At 39.4% G+C, this 18037-nt stretch overlaps 1 protein-coding gene across 2 annotated transcripts in view; it reads left to right on the top strand.

The window, feature by feature from the left end:
• Positions 1 to 7396: 7396 nt before the first annotated feature.
• Nfyc (nuclear transcription factor Y subunit gamma) overlaps positions 7397 to 18037 on the top strand; it is a 63198-nt gene continuing 52557 nt past the window's right edge. Inside the window, exon 1 of one of the 2 annotated variants that reach the window (XM_076860650.2) lies at positions 7397 to 7687. The gene's annotated coding sequence lies outside the window, so the exon portion shown is untranslated. Of the gene's footprint in view, positions 7688 to 8103; positions 8162 to 18037 lie in introns of those variants that run through there. The other variant, XM_076860654.2, reaches the window with a different exon arrangement.

Below are 18037 nucleotides of genomic sequence, written 5' to 3'. Positions count from 1 at the left end.
CCTGGCATGCGTGCAGCCTGGGTTTGATTCTCAGCACCACATACAAACAAAGATGTTGTGTCAGCTGAAAACTAGAAAATAAATATTGAAAAATTCTCTCTCTCTCCCTTTCTCTCTCACACTCTCTCTTTAAAAAAAAAAAAAAAAAAAAAAGAGTGAAACTCCCAGGTTAGCAGATTGTAGAATGTTAAGATAGAAGAGAAGCCTTAGAAATAAGCTTGTCCAGTGCCTTTTCCTCTGTTTCTTTCTTAAAAAAAAAAAAAAGAATTTAGTCACTTGGATGATCTTTTGAATAGAGGTGACCTGTGATCCATGGTTGACCATATTTTATATGATGTAGATTGGGAAAAATTGGTCTAGAAGAGATAAAGATATGACAAACAGCTGCAAGTACTGGGAAAAGTTGGGTCTAGCTCAGTTGATGTCAGGGCTCAGAGAGGGATACACTTTTTTCTCTGATCTGTCTTCCTCTATGATGCCTTCATGCTCAAGCAGGCATGGTTCATGAAGCAGGTAATGACCACTCTGAGCTACTAATGGAGGAAGACTTCCAGAAGAGAAATCCTGTCTCTCCTCTATCCATATTTCAAATTGTCAAAAAGATTTTGCTTCACTTGGTTTGGGTCATGTGCCTATCTGTTCAGAAACTGTGGCCTATGTTAGCAAGTTTCGTAGAAAACAATGTCTGAAGAAGTTTCCTAGGAAACAATGTCAAGTGCTAAAGCTTCATGTGGGAAACATAATCCTAGGGCAGGGAATGAGGGACAAGGGAAAACAGAAGATGGGAAAAAATGCAAGGAAATATTTGCTGTTTACTTCTCAGTGAGCTGTGAAGAGACACAGTTACTCTCTTGGCAAGTGTACCCTATTGGCAGGTGTACCTGCTTGGCCATGAAGCAGTTCTAGGTGGGTCATATGGAGAAATTATGCCTCCAAACAGTTCAGCAGAGGAGGAAGGGGAGAGTAGATTATTCTCTTCTGCTCTTTCCTGCCTCTTGTCTTCCACTGGACAATTCATCCCATGGGTAGTACTGGATTGCTTCATTGGCCCCTTTAGCAACTTCCCAGGAAGCCAGATTCCATGTTCTGTGAGGCAGTTGTGTCATTAGGGTCTGGAAGTTGTAGAAGACATAGAATTCATGTTTGCAACAAGGCAGCAGAACTAGAAAGTCTTGCTCAGACCTTGTCTGTCATATCTGTCATTGAGGTGGATCAAGTAGTCTGGGAGCCAAATGATGCTGAGACTCTGAGGAGGCACTGGAACAGGACATGGAGATGGACCATTATGATTGGTCAGACCACTAGCCTCTGGCTAATGGGGTATAGAAGAGGTACCATGGTAGGAAGCATTCCCTCCTCCCCGCATTATGTCAGTTCATATCCTCAGGAAATCATACATCAAGACAGGATACAATAAAACATATTTATTGTAAGAAAAATATCTGTGGGAAATCATGGGAGTTAACTGGGAAAGACTGAAAGCCGCCAGGCAATGATGCAGAGCTGATCCTAAGTGAAGGAGAAAGGGAAGAAAGTTCTAGGTGGATGCATAATAGACTAAGTGAAGTTCTGAGAAAAGTTTGGCATATCCTTGAGTCAAAATTGTCTATCAGAAGAGTACTGCTCACAGGGTATAGTGGCACATGCCTGTAATACTAGCGGCCAGGAGGCTGAGGCAGGAAAATCGTGAGTTCAAAGCCAGCCTCAGAAACTTAATGAGGCACTCAGCAAGACCCTGTCTCTAAATAAAATATAAAAAAGCTCAGTGGTTAAACACTCCTGGGTTCAATCCTCAGTACCAAAAAAAAAAAAAAAAAAAAAAAAGTACTGCTCATCCAAGGAACAGGCTTGTGCTATCATTGGCTCAGAGCAGTCTATGGGAGTTTAGGCCTCAGAGTGAAGGGCAACAGACTTCAAAGTTTGACAGAGGTCTTAGAACTAAGCAGTTGGACTATTGGTGAATTACAATTCCCCTAGTCAGAGATCTGAGAATTATATTCTCATGGCCACACACCCTCAGCCCTGATATATGGAGATGAAGAAGGAGGTTCTACAACCTAAAGTGAGAAAAGCAGTGTGTGTTATTACCAGTCTAAAGGACAAGGGAACAAACAGAGATATAAAAAATTGTGCTCTATATGTGTGTAATAAGAATTGTGATGCATTCCGCTGTCATGTATTTAAAAAATAAAATCAATTAAAAAATAAAGGAAAGGGATATTGAGCAGACCAGACAACAAATATCCACTCCATGACCTACAATGTCCCACTTGTGATTCAAACCTAAACTGTGAGTTATCCACACTGGGACTCTTCCTCTGGAGACTGCCATCCTCCCAGGCATGAAACTTGGGATCATGTTAAACACCCTTATTTTTCCTTTGTTCCCCACCTCCTCAACAGACATCAGCGGTCAAGTCCTTTCAGTCGTAGCTTGGCCATATCCCTTTTGCATTTGTTTCCTCTTCCTTCAATTCTCATGGTTGCTAGTGTGTCCAGGTTCACATGACATATTCCTTCAACTATTGTTTTAGAAGTCTCCACCTGATCATTCTGCAACTCTATTCTATTCTACTCTTTTCCAGATTGCCTTTAAACATAGTTTGGACCATGTCACTCCCCTCTGAAAAGCTTCTGCCTGTGGGAAAGCCACTGTGGAAAACAATATGATGGCTCCTTAAAGAATAATAAACACAGAATCAACATGTGATCCATCAAGTTCACTAGTACACACCCAGGAGAGTTGAAAGCAGGGACTCCAACAGAGATTTGCACTCCAATGTTCACAGCAGCATTTATTCACAGTACCCAAAAGGTGAAAGTAAATGTCCATCAATGAATGAATGGATAAACAAAATACACTGTGTAACACACAACAAAAAGAAATTTTGGTATATTCTTACAACTTGAGGGCATTATGTTAAGTGAAATAAGTCAGATATAAAAGAACATGTATTATATGATTCCATTTATATGAAGTACTTAGAATCATTAAATTATTAGTACAGAAGTGGGGATAGTGGGAGATGAGGGGTTAATGTTTAATATATAAAAAGATTTTAGCTAGACAGGGTGACACATTCCTGTAATCCAAGAGACTCAGGAGGTTGAGGCAAGAGAATCACAAGTTTGAGGCCAGACTCAGCAATTTAGCAAGGCCCTGTTTCAAAATAAAAAAGACAAAACAAAACAAAAAATGGACTAGGGATGTAGCTCTGTAGAAAAAAGCTCCTCTGGATTCAATCCTCGGTACCATAAAAAAAAGTTTTCAATATGGGATGTTGAAAAATTCTGGTGATGGAGAGGAAGATGATTGCACAATAATTTGAATGTACTTAATGTCACCACAATGGCACTTTCAAATTGGTTAAAATTGCTTAAAAACAAACTTCCACCACTAACTTTCCTTAGCAGAAAATAAGACCCAAGAGTCTTGATTCTTTTTCTTTGAGGTACTGGGGATTGAACCCCAGGGACACTTTATTACTGAGCTATATCCCCAGCCCATTTTATTTTTTATTTTGAGACAGGGTCCTGATAAATTGCCTAGGCAGACCTTGAACTTTCGATCCTCTGCCTCAGCCTCCAGAACTGCCAGGATTATAGGTGTGTGCCTTCATTCCCAGTCCAAGAATCTTAATTTGACTCTCTTTCCATATGATTTTTCTTTATTTCCCTCTTATTCTGTATTTCCTCAACTGATCCCTTACTTTCTGTATTTGCTTACTACTGCTAACACACGGCACGCTCTTCATCTCTTGTATTTACTTTTCAAGACCCAGTTCAATGTCATACCCTTTCGAATCTTTCCTGAACTCCCCCCATTATTTCATACTCAGTAGCAATAATCTCTCCCTTTTTTGAACTACAACAGTACATGACCTTTATTTCTTTGGCACTACTTGCTTTTCTTTTAGATCAAAAGCAACAACGAGGTAGAGGGGTGGGGCTTAAAGTCCAGCTGGTCCAGGAGCCTGGTCCCTTCACAGTGCTATAATCTTAGGGAGTTTACCATCAACCCAGAACTGATTTTTAACCTTGTAAATTCAGAAGTCTGATTTTAATAATAAGCAGAGAATACAACAATCTCCCAGGGTCCTTGTATTAACCTCTCAGAAACTGATATTTATATAAAATAGAAATAGAATGTGGTTAAATTATAAAAAAATACAATTATTTAAAAAACTGGCCAGGTGTGATGGCATATGCCTGTAATCTCAGCTACTCAAGATACTCAGGAAGGGCTGGGGTTGTGGTAGAGCACTTGCCTACCATGTGTGAGGCACTGGGTTCGATTCTCAGCACCACATATAAGTAAATGAATTAAATAAAGGTTCATCAACAACAACAACAACAACAAAAAAAAGATACTCAGGATGTTGAGGTGGAAGTATCATTTAAGTGCAGGAGTTCAAGACCAGTCTGGGAACATAGATCCTGTCTAAAAAAATAAAAACTAGACTCCTCTAGGTGGCAGATCACTGAATTCTGTCCCATTTGCTGGGTAAGTACTGAATCACATCCAGAAAGCACATTGATCTTAAGAAGCATTTTTTAATAGAGGCAGCCTGAGATGTTATCTATCACTCAGATGACAGGAACATGGAAATCCTAATGCTCACACTGTCTTTGTTGAGACAGGGCCTAGAGAAATAATGGTAGTATTAGCCCTGTGACTGTCTTGTTTTGGACTGCCATTGCTAAATGGGCCTTTTCATGCAAAGAATCATTGTATATCTATTTAGAGAGAGGTCTAAACAACATATAAAATAATGGATTGATAAGGCTTCTGTTTTTTAAATGACAATCACATTAGTCTTTTTGAGAATCCTCCCTGTGATTGGACCAAAGTTTGCTTTGTCATGATGTTTTGAGGATAAACTTTTGGCTTACCACTGGAGTAGCTTTTTTGGGAGCTGTATTAGCTTGGGCTACCTAGGTTATGCTGCAGTAACAACCAAAACATTACAACAGTTTATTTCTTTAAATAGTTTATTTCATGTAATGTCATGTGCATTAACTGTGACTGTCAACATCTTCATTCTGAAACCAAAACTGGAGAAAACAGCTTTATTTGGGACATGTTGCTTTCATGGTAGAGAAAAAATGATATGCCAGGATCATGGGATGGCTCATATATTTCTGCTCATAAGTGGCTCATATCATTTCCTACTTAAATTTTCTTAATCAAAACAGGACCAAATTTTGCTGAGTGCATGCCTGTAATCCCAGTGGCTTGGGAGGCTGAGGCAGGAGGATCACGAATTCAAAGCCAGCTTCAGTAACTTAGTAAGACTTTGTCTCTCTTGGGCTGGGGATGTGGCTCAAGCAGTAGCGCGCTCGCCTGGCATGCGTGCCGTTCGGGTTCGATCCTCAGCACCACATACAAACAAAGATGTTGTATCCGCCAAGAACTAAAAAATAAATATTAAAAAATTCTCTCTCTTTCTCCCTCCCCTACTCTCTCTTTAAAAAAAAAAGACTGTCTCTAAATAAAATATAAAAAAGGGCTGGGGATGTGGCTCAGTGGTTAAACACCCCAGATTCAAACCCCAGTAACTAACAAACAAACAGGACCAAACTTGATGAGATTAGGGTGAGACTATTTAATTCCTTAGGGATAGAACAGATAGGAAGGATGTTGATAATACAGCTGGGGTTAGACATGTAGCTCAGTAGTACAGCACTTGCCTAGTATACTCCAGGCACTGAGTTTGATCCTAAGAACCACGAGGAAAAAAATATCTACAGCAAGGACTAATACTCAGCTTATATGCACCAGTATGTTATCAGTTATAATACTGACCATTAAAATATTGAAATATCTTAGTACTATCTAAAAGTTTCCTAAAAACTTCCTTCTCCTGGGTTTCCCTATTAACCAGTAATGACAGAGTTAATACCTGGAACAGAGAGAGACCACTAGGACCTTAAGTGAATGGACTTCTTTTTTGATGCCCAGGGCCTGGGTGTGTGCTAAATGTGGCTCTATCACTAAGCCACTCTCCCAACCCTCTAAGTTGACTTTTAATCTGCTTGATCAATGCTAGAGCACTACTTGTTAAATACCTCACCCTTGGCTAATTTCTTGTACTATATAGACTTGTATTTAAGAGCATCCTAATTTCCAGGATCTTATAGGGAAACTGACTACAGAACCCATGTGTTATTGATACTTTATTACAATGTAGTAATAATCATTAATGACACTAATTTGTGTTTCCAACACATTTTATATCTTTTGCAAACATAGTATAGGCAATAAATATTTGTAGAAAGACCTAACTTTTTTTAAATTTCTCTACAATCTCAACACACATTTTGTCTGAAAACATCATTGTTATCACTAATTTCTAACACTTTTGCAATAAAGCAATCTCACATTCTTTTATTCAATCTCCCCAACATTCCAGGAGGTAAAAAGTATATAATTTTACATATAAAGGAATTGAGTTAGGTTTTTTTATTCATTCATCAAATTCTTGAGTACCTAAAGTGAGATTTATTCAAGTTGGATATGAGAACTTTCTGAATTCAAGTCATTACTTTATCACCAGCTATGAACCCAAAGAAAATACTACTACTGTGTTTATTCACTATTATTATTTGACATTGGGGTCTCCTTATGTTGCCCAGGCTGCCCTCAAACTTCTGGACTCAAAAAACAACTTCCTCCTCCCCCAAGCCTCTGATTAGTTGATTACAGAGACTTCTATATTGATTTCACTGTTTAGTTTATTGTTTAGTTTACTTATATAATGATTTTACCATGCAACAGAAGTCCTCAAAAAGTTCAAATGTCATTTGTAAAATTCAAGATTACTATCAGCAGAGGCAGTCCCATTACTTTCTGTGCTTGCTACCTAAACTCACTATATAATTCCATACTTCATCTTAATTCGGTTTGACACTTGCTGTGGGGCGTTGATCAAATCACTTAACGTTTTTGAGCTATTTTTCTATCTATAAAATGGAAACAATATTAATGCCTTTAGGTGGTCGCGGAGACGAAAAAGAAGTAGACGCTCATTGCACTGTGGTTCCCAATTGTCTTCGATTTTTTTTTTCTTACAATGCATTCAAATGAAAAAAACAAGAGTCTTTGTTGACGAAAGGTTACAAGCTAACCATTCTTGTTCCTTTATTCTGGAGCATACAGTTTGCGGCATCTAAACGCCCTCTTTATGAATTTATAGTGCTGGCAATTATCTTTAACAGCGAGCTAAGCCTGGCACTCCCCATGCCGTCCTTCGTCCCCATCGTTCTCTCCAAATCAAAATACCACAAAGCTATCTATTCCCTAGAATTCATAAGCGTGCGCAGCCAAGCAAGCACCACCGCACGCCTCTGTATCCCCTGGAAGTGACCAGATCATAAAAACCCTCAGATCTTCTTCCGCTTCAATTCCTCGTCGACGTTTCCCAATTCTCGCGAGACTCCAATTGACTCGGCTTCTGCGCACTGCACCACACTGGGAGTCGAGGCGCCAAGGGAGGGGGAGGGGAAAAGGGGAGACGGTGCAAACGGCGTGGCCGCCATCTTGTTTGTGCCCCCACTCCGCGCGCGCTCCGTTCTCCGTGACGCACGCTTCCCCCTCCCTCCACCGTGCCCGGGCCCCTGCACTGCCCGACGCCGCAGGAGCGCGGGGGCGGCTCCTGCTCTTCCCAAGACTGCGCGGCAGGGACGTGTGAGTGTGCGGGAGTTTCAGTGGGAAGAGGGTTAGAGGGGGCGGCGGCGGGGGGAGGGGCAGCGCTTCCCGCCTTCGGCGGAGACCTCACTTCCCTCGTGCGGCCGCTGGTGCAGTTCGGTCCGGCCTGCCGCCGCCATGTTGTGTCCTCGCCGGGCCCGCAGCTGTCGCAGCCGCCGCACTCGCGGGGTCCGTGCGCCGCCTCGGCCGGGCCCGCGGGCTTTCTCCCATTGGCGGAAGGCGACGGCGGGGGGGCTCGCTCGTGATTGGTTGGTGGCGGGGAGGCCGCGGACCTGGCACCTTATTGGTCGCGCCGGCTCCGGCCTTGAGGGGGTGATGAAGGGATGGGAGGTTGTGGGGATGTGCACGTCTTGGGGTCAGGTAGCGCGGGCCGTGATCCCTTACGGCGCAGGCGTGGGGAGCCTAGAGGCTTTTAGGGGAAGAAAGGGTGATGGCCTGGGAGGCACTTCGTAGGTAGTGTGGGCCACGGTCCGGGATGGGGAACACTCCACATTCCAGAGGCGCTGTCCCAGCTACTTGGTTGCCTAGGATGGGGGCGTACAGGCCCATGGAGACCTAGGTGTGAAAACACTGAAACTCGAGTACCGGCCAAGAGGGATCCAGGGGTGACTTGCAGCGTGACCCAGTTTTGGGGTGACCCTGAAGTCCGTAGTATGAGTGTATGGTATGGAAAGGGAGCACATTGGGGCCCGAACAATAGAATCAGATAAGGACTTTTGCTGGGAAGTGAACTTTCAAACACAAAATTTTGGGGACATTGGAGTCCAGTTACTGGGCCTGGGATGTGATGGAGGAGCAGGTTAAAGGGATCCTAGGATAAATTGGCCGCGTCTTAGTAACTGTCAAGTCTAGGAGGCACAGCATTAAGTATCAGATCTATGTCTAAGAAAATCAGATATAGAAAGCATTTTGGGGAACATTTTCAGACTTGAGAAGTATAATAAGAGGCCAGTGATAGATTATTGGATCTCAGAATTATGCTACTGGTTTTGAGATGCTTTTTATGAAATTTTACTGCTCTTGGAAAGATACAGGTCAGGGCCTACGTTTCCAGTAAGATATCTAGTAAATGTTAGGTACGGGGTGGTTATTTGCTGAATAAATGTTGTTAGGTTCCCCTTGAAGAGATCAAAACAGATATTCTGGATCTTGACTCATTTCTTTTTATATGCGCCTAAAAAATACACCCATCCCCATATGCACTTTTTAAACTAAGCAGCTCAAAATGCATATCCTTGCTGCTTACCTTAAGTAACAGGATTTATCAACATTTTCTTATTCGTGTTTCTGTTAGCTTTTGTTCTAATCTAGACTTATTAAGAGTTGACTTTTGGAATATTAAACCTCTGTGGGTTTTTCTTTTTTTAACATTGTTTATAACTTATTTATTAATTAATTTATTTTTTATGTGGTGCTGAGGATTGAACCCGGTGTCTCATGCGTGGTAGGCAAGTGCTATTTCATTGAGCTACAACCTCAGCCCAAATCTCTTTTTTCCTAGTTTGTTTTTCGTTAAGTGATCCTTTTTAGCTTTAGATAGATGTTATACTTGGTTGTCACAACAGTTTCAAGGAACTCTTATGGTTTTCAGTTTTGGTCAGTTTTGTGTGAATACAACTAAATTTTTGAGAGTGGGGAAAATAGTAGAGAATGTGAATCAATGTTTTGGGGCACATTTAATATCACACTCCTGCTAGGTTGGCATTGTTGTGCTCGTGTTGCAGATGACGACATTGAGGATAGAAGGGTTAAGTAGCTTGTTCATTGTTGCTGACTAAGGGCTTAAGCTGGAATTTGGCTTGATGTCAAAACCTGTAGTTTTTTTTTTTTTTTTTTTTATTTGCTATATCATGCTCCACATAAACCTGACTAGTTGAATTCCCAGATGGTTTTATATTTCCAAATGGATCATCTTACTTTTGATTTTTGAGTGTTGAATGTTAAATGTGAGAATATAATCGATAAGAATTTCACTGTTTGAAAGATTCAGACCACAGAATTGTAGCCATATAGAATATAGATTCATCTACTAAGTATTTAAATCATATCCCTTGGTATCTATTGTGAAAGGATACATTTACAAAAGAAATTGCTAGATGTTTCCCTGAACCCAGGTAGATAATGGGGAAAATATAGAGAGAGACACTTTCAGAATCTGCATTCTTTTTGGGCTGGGGTTGTGGCTCAGCGGTCTAGCACATATGAGACCCTGGGTTCAATCCTCAGCACCACATAAAAATAAATAAAATAAAAGGCATTGTGTCCAACTACAACTAAAAAAATAAATATTAAAAAAAGAATCTGCATTCTTTCAAATCAAGTTCCAGAATATTTTTAATGTATTCTTTATGTATATGGAAGTAATTTATGCAAGGCAGTGAGGAATTCCAAGTGCATAGTGTAAAGAGCTCACTAATGAGATTTTTCAGTCATTACCCATTCATTAGGATGTCGAAATACCAAAACCTATCCAAAGATCTAGTGCTTTCTTCCTACTGGGATACTAATTCCGAGATATGCTTATCCTGAAAGTATGTAAAATTAAAGCTGGACATGACAAGTTATTTGCAATTCCAATTTTGCTAAGAAACATTTAAGTCAGATTTTGAGGAGAGAATAATGAATTGGAAGTCTTAATTGTTTTATATCTTAATATTATTATTATTATTATTTCTACCACTTGCTTTATTGGAATCTGGATGCAAACAAACATTGCATGTGGCCTGCCTCCTCTATCTAACAGTTCCCCTCTCCCTCCCTTCTTTCCTCACCTCCTCCCCAACAGTTCTATTTATTTGAGGACCCTGAGTCAGCTATTTGTCCTATAGAAGGGCCCATGTGGCACCCTTGTGGTATCCTTATCCTGTTCCCCCTTTCTCACCCCCCTTTATATCTTATTATGATTAGATGAAGCATCCCTTATCCCTAACCTTTTATTTGCAATAATACTGCAGTATGGCTATTACCCGGCAAAGCTACCAGACTTGCTGTACATTTTGCACGTTGGTGATGGAAGCCTCATTTAATTCAGAACACTCTTGTACAGCTACCACCACCACCCCCCGAATTGAATGCAGGAACTTGTGTATGCTGGTAGAGTGCCTACTCTACCACTGAACTAAGTCCTCAGCCTCTTTGGTTCATTTATTAAGTTAACCAAATATCAAAGATGTGATGGCATCTATAACTTGGTTTCATTTTTACTAAGTATAGACAAAGCTATAAAAACAAGCATTATATGTATGTATATGTAGTATATATGTATATTTTTTTCGGGAAGCATTTCTTAAACTGCCTGCTCTTTGCTATCAGAAGCCACTTTTATCCCATATTAGCCCCGTATACTAATGGCTGCTTAATTGATCATCCTGGAAATCTTGAACTCCCAGGAGGTCTGAGTTTAAATCATGTGAACCTTAGCTTTGTCTTCTGAACAGAAATCATACATTACTTTATACTTTATAATAGAGTGTGTCTATGTCCTTTAGTTCTTTTATCAGATAGTTCTCATTTATGTTTACGTCTTTTGTATTTGATCAAAACTATTCATTGTACTAGAGATACAAAGTGTTTTTCTCTCTTTATTTACAGAGAAATCGTGGCACAGGGCAGTGAAGGCTCATGCTAGATGCCTTTTTGAGGCAACTTTGAAATTGACATCTCTTGTCTTTTAGTTCAAAGGTATTAAGCCATTTAGTGTTCTATGAATCAAACTCAGGAATAATGTCATAGTTACTACCTTTTATTGAGTACTTACATTATACCAACTGGAGTACAGTTGCTATATTATGCTATACAGTCTGAGGTAGATATTATTACGATCCTCATTTTATGTGTGAGGAAACCTCTTTTTCAGTAAATTACAGTGTGCCTGTTGTCCAAACTACTGGGGAAACTGGGGGCAGAGTATCTCTTGAGCTTATGAGTTCAAGATCAGCCAGGGCAATGTAGTGAGACCCCATGTCAAATAAATAAATAAATAGCAGTAATGTGCTTAAAGTCTCATAAAGCAAGTTAGTAGCAGAGTGCAGAGACAGACAAATATCTGTGACTTTTAATTCCTGTACAGTTCATGGAGTCCTTTTTTTTTGGGGGGGGGGGTAGTATTACAGATTAAACCCAGTGGTACTCTACCACTGAACAACATCCCCAGACCTTTTTTTATTCTTTTGAAACAGGGTCTTGCTAAATTGCCCAGGCTGGCCTCAAACATGATTCTCCTGCTTGAATCTCCCAAGTGTCTGGGATTAAGGTGTGTGTCCCTGGGCAGTGTGGCGCCCTTATTCTTGTAAAGACTGTCTTGACACCGTATTATATTATGGTAAAAGAAAAATCCTTGCATCTTAGCTCAAGAAATTATCTCACTTCTTTTAGTAATGTCCTTTGTACTGAGACCCTGAAGAGTAAGATTACCTTTGCAAGGTCACTTAGCTTTGCTAGGACAAAGCCCAGATGACCAGATTTGTAATCCAGATGACCAGATTTTCAGACAGGTGCTCATTCCTTTGGACAGCATTGTTTCCCTGTGGAAGCATTGACATGATGGAAGAGATGACTTTCTCTCTTTTTTTGGGGGTGGGGGGTACTGGAGATTGAACTCAGAGGCACCCAACTACAGAACTACATCCCCAGCCCTTTTTTTTTGGATTTTATTTAGAGATAGGGTCTCACTGAATTGCTTAGTGCCTTGCTGTTGCTGAGACTGGCTTTGAATTCTGGATCCTCCTGCCTTGGCCTCCGGAGCTGCCAGGATTATAGGTGTGTGCCACTGTGCCCTGCTCAGACACGACTTTTAAGTGGCAAGTTTACCTTATTCACAGGAGGGGAAATGGCAGAGGACATTATTAAGGTCACAAATGACCACTTTGGGGTTTATTCCAACCTCAGGCATACAATTTAGGAAGAACATTCCTTAGCCAGCAAGTTGTTCTTTTCCATTCTATTTCTTTCTTTCTTTTTTTTTTTTTTTTAAAGAGAGAGAGAGAAAATTTTAATATTTATTTATTTATTTTTTAGTTTTTGGCAGACACAACATCTTTGTATGTGGTGCTGAGGATCGAACCTGGGCTGCACACATGCCAGGCGAGCGCGATACTGCTTGAGCCACATCCCCAGCCCTATTTCTTTCTTTCTTTTTTTTTTTTAATATTTATTTTTTAGGTGTAGATGGACACAACACAATGCCTTTATTTTTATGTGGTGCTGAGGATCAAACCCGGGTCCCGCCCATGCTAGGAGAGCGCTCTACCGCTGAGCCACAATCCCATCCCCTGCATTCTATTTCTTGTTCTCAGGTGAAACTGGTTGTGAGTTATCTGTTGTCTTATAGTCTCTCTTTTCAGTTTGTTTATTCAATTTTTCATGCATGCACTGTGACAAGTTAGGAAGGTTACATTAAGTCATTTTATTTATTTTTCTGCAGAGACTAAAACACCCGATATAATTTAAATACATAAATTGAAGGAAGAAAGAGAATTTAAAAACTTTAGCCTCAAACTACCTTATGAACATGGCATTGTAGTTTCTGATTTTGGAGTCAATCCTAGGAAAGAATGCAGTCTCTATGTTGCATTTACCCTCTATTTGCTGGGGCAGGTTCTTTTTTTTTTTTTAAGTCGTAGATGGGCACGATACCTTTATATTGTTTATTTACATTTTTTATGTGGTGCTGGGGATCGAACTCAGAGTCTCACATGTGCTAGACAAGCGCTCTACCACTGAGCCACAATCCCAGCCCAACTTGGTCAGGTTCTTAACTTGAGTCTCAGTTTCTTCCTTTGTAAATTGGTGGTAATAATATCACATTTCATTATGAGTTATTATTATGAGAAATTAATATAATAGTAGATGGTAGGTTCCTGTCACTGAGTGTACCTTAATGAGAAAGACGTCATTTTCTTTTTGGAACTTCATAAAATCTGCCCTGACAGCTAGTTACCACTTCCCTGATGAGGAGACCTTTTGTAATTATCTGCTCTGTTATATTCAGTAAGATTTCCATATTGGGGGACAACCACTTGATATGAGAGAAATAATCTTACATAGTAGTGCTTTGGAGCTGATTTTCAGTGGACCAGTGTGAGGTTAGTCTTAAACTTTGAATGCATAAGAGGCAGGATCATTTGTTTCAGTGAAAAGTTGTTTTATGATTGGGTTAATCCCCAGGTTCTGGTAATGATTCTGATGAAATGAAGACTTTTTTCATATTTGATAAAAACAATGATTATTAAAATCTCAAAACCAGTGTATCCTTCTGTCTGGGGGAGATTTGCCTTATAGTAATTTTTAGTTTTCTTTTTAAAGGTAGAAATTGTCAGTTGGAGTAGGGCTGTTGGTTTGACTGGTGTGATTTATAGTCACCTGGGTAAAGTTTTCTGACATAATGATGCAATGGAAAAATATCTCTCTGCCTGCAGAAATTTTTGCTAGGTTGCAAGATTGTTGCATTTTTCCCACACTTCATATTTTAGCAGTGATATACCTGATGGCAATGAGAGAATATCTGAATTTACAGTATAGGGGTTGTATTTTCCATTTTGGTTATTTCCCAATCAGTAGACAAATAACTTCTGAATTAAGTGCACTTTTATACAATGAAAACTTTCTAATGGACTTCAGGTGCAGTGTAGAGAGATGTACTAGAGTCTAATCTTTGCATTGAATGTTTCTAGAACAGATTTAAATTAAAGGTTCAAATCTTCATGTCTAAGGTAAGTAAGGTAACCTATTTAAATGAATACTCTCCATTTAAAGCTGACAGTATATTTTTATACCTATGATTCAAGGATTGCTCTATTCTTAAATACATTCATAGATATGAACCATAAGTAGTGAAGCACCATAAGTATGGTGCTTCAGTAAGAGGAGAAATAAGATGATTCATAGGAAAAGATATTAGAATATAGAATATTTTTGTATCGTGTCACTGATCTAAATCTATGAATTACTGAAAGTTTTCACAGTACTTAATGACTATCATTCCTATACTTAGGAGCTGCAAATTGTAATCTAAGCGAATTGAGATCCTTTGCTCAGAGATACGAAAACATATCCTCTCAATGCTGCATGATCTGTCCATTTTTTTAAATATATTTTTTTTAGTTGTAGATGACACATACCTTTATTTTATTTATTTTTATGTGGTGCTGAGGATTGAACCCAGTGCCTCATACCTGCTAGGCAAGCACTCTACCACCGAGCCACAAACCCAGCCCTGATCTGTCCATTTTAAAGAAAGGAAGGAAGAAAGAACGAATAAACTAATAAAATGTATGTCAACTGCACAGTTGAACATCTTTGCACTTTTAATTGTCTTAAAAATTATTACTTACCTTGAAAATAAGTAGCATAGAATTTGCTGATTATCAAATGTCAAAGTTTAGGAAGAGAGCATGCTTGGTTGGCACTAATTTGAGAGGCAGAGGATTGCTATTTATAGTGCTATTTAATGTTATTTTCAGTAGTACTAAATTAAAAAGGAAAACCCCATATGTGTAAAACTCTAGCTACTTTACAAGGTTGTCAGAAAAGATGTGCCTATCATCTTTTCATTTCACTAAATTTTTCCAGTATAATGGTTAAAGTGAAACGTATTTCTTTATTATATAATAATAATAATAGTAACAATCATTATTTTTGTGATATCAGAGATTGAACCAGATCCCCTCTTCCACTGAGCTATATCCCCAGTCCTTTCTATTTTATTTTAAGTCAGGGTCTCACTAAATTGCTGAGGTAGGACTTGCTATCCTCCTGCCTCTGCCTCCCAAATCACTGGGATTACAGGCATACCTGGCAGTTTCAGAATTATTATTCAGAGCCTTTGTGCTCATATGTCTTATGACCCTCCAAGAAGGTGGAAACATTATGCATTGTCAGTAAGACTAATTTGGCCACGGGACCCTGTTTGTGAGAATACTAATAAACACTACATGTTATGACTGGTATGTAGTGGGGCACAATTGAGCAGTTCTGTGGTAGTCTATGAATCATTTTGTATAGGATAGCTTGGCCAATAGTGGAAAAGGCCTTTTCTGGAAATAAGTGTCAAAACTGACATAGATTCTTAGGGATGAATGTGTTTTCAAATGTTATCTGATCCAGTTAATAATAGCAACTGCCCCCCCCCTTTTTATATTTTTTTAAGTTGTACCTGGACACAATATCTTTATTTTGTTTGTTTATTTTTATGTAGTGCTAAGGATCGAACCCTCAACATGGAAGAGGTAAGCGCTCTGCCATTGAGCCACAACCTCGGCCCACAACTTCCATTTTTTGAGCACTGATTTTTTTTTTTTTTTTTTTTTTTTTTTGATCAGGCAAAATGTTGTTATTCTACATGGGTTATTAAGTAACACAGTAGGTTACCACAGTCTTACTGATTTATCTTCTTAATGTTTTCCAGTCTACTTTTCAACATCCTCACTACTCTCCACTATTGTTTTTCAGTAACTAGATTATTGCAGTATCCTGTTGTCCCTGTTATTGATCTAGAGTGCTATCATTTTCCCCTCCTGGTCCCTTCTCCAGCTTATTCTCCCCATATGCCCTAAATGATCTTCTAATAAGGTAATTCTAATTGTAGCAGTTTATGCTTAAACTTTACAGTGGCCTGCTGGACTGGTGACACACTCTTGTATTCCCACCAACTCAGGAAGTTTGAGGTGAGCCTGGGCAATTTAGCAAGACCCTGCCTCCAACATTAAAAATAAGCCGGAATGTAGCTCAGTGGTAGAGCACCTCTTGGTTCAGTCTCCAGGACCAAAAAGCAAGCAAGCAAACAAAAAAACTCATCAATGCCTTACCATTGTCCTCATAATAAAGGTATAGTACACCTTAGCCTTGTCTATCCCTGTTTACCTAACTTTATTCCTCACCTCTTGCCTTTGGACTGCTGCCACAACAAACTACAGCCCTTCCAGCTTTCAGCTGCTTTAAGTCAGCTCCAGGCCTTTACACACGCAGCTTACTTTGTTTTAGTAGGGGAACCATTCTTAAGATATTTAAGGGGCTGGGGATGTGGCTCAAGCGGTAGCGCGCTCGCCTCGCATGTGCGCGGCCCGGGTTCGATCCTCAGCACCACATACAAACAAAGATGTTGTGTCCACTAAAAAATAAATATTAAAAAATTAAAAAAAAAAAAAAAAAATTTAAATCTCCCAGGAAGCTTCCCCTGACCAGCCTGAAGTTTAGACAGTTTATGTTCTGTAGCATTGTACATTTGCCCACGTAGCGATATGATTGCCTATTTTAACTTCCTTATGATAGACTTCAATCTTGTTGAGAAGCAGAACCATGTCTTCCTTAGAATCCAGAGCTTAGGTAGCAGAATGCCTATATTTATTGACTGACTGCAATAGGGTTTTAAGTAACTAGCACCATTAGGGATTAGATTCTAAGTCTTTCTAGCCACAGAGACTGGGCTTTCTTTCTGGCTGCTTCTTATAGCTACTCTTTCTCTTCTTGCTTTACATGTCTGTCAAAAGTTGACACAGCTTGTGCCTACCGACCTCATTTGTAACTTTTGAGGTAGCATGTGCCATCTTTGGACAGCTCTAAGAGCTGAAATAGAATAATTATCCATGCATTTTTCTTAGTTTATGCTTCAGAGATTATAATTTATTTTTTGAAATAATTTTGAATTTATAATTTACCAAATGTCCCAATTCATTAATTGAATGATTAATTTAGTGAGCACTAGTACTATATTCTTGTATTCTAATGATGCTCATTGCTCAAAATGTTTCTGGGCCTTCTTTGGGGATTGTCTTCAGAACTTCTGTCAGATTCTTTTGAAAATGTGTTGACACTTTTTTCTTTTAACTTTGAGGTAGATATGATTTGGGAAATAACTTATATTGTTCAGGACCAAGTCAGGTGAAAAACGTGTCAGAAATTGTAATCTGGCAAGCCTTGGTTTTCTTTGATTATGATCTTTTAAAAATTTTAATCAAAAACTTAAAATGGGAAGATGACAGTAAAACAAAATCGGAAGCAGTAGACTCCTGTTCCTACATGGTCCTTTCTGTTGATAGTGGTTGCTCCTTTAGATAGGACATTCACTCTCCAATTTTCCTCAATCCTGCTCCTGTTTCACTGATCCTGGCTAAAGCCTTGTTTAGTTTATATATTTGTGCTGAGCACTAGGTATATATATGGTTGTAAGAAAGAGACAGTTGCGGGTTGGGGTTGTGGCTCAGTGGTAGAGTGCTTATCTAGCACTTGTGAGGCCCTGGGTTCCATCCTCAACACCACATGAAAATAAATAAATAAATAAACAAAGGTCATTGTGTTCATCTACAACTAAAGAAAAATATTTGGAAGGAAGGA

Source organism: Callospermophilus lateralis, chromosome 7 (assembly GCF_048772815.1).
Source record: "Callospermophilus lateralis isolate mCalLat2 chromosome 7, mCalLat2.hap1, whole genome shotgun sequence".
Taxonomy (NCBI): domain Eukaryota; kingdom Metazoa; phylum Chordata; class Mammalia; order Rodentia; family Sciuridae; genus Callospermophilus; species Callospermophilus lateralis.
Note: the sequence above shows the minus strand (reverse complement) of the source record. Positions and strands in the feature narration are given on the sequence as shown.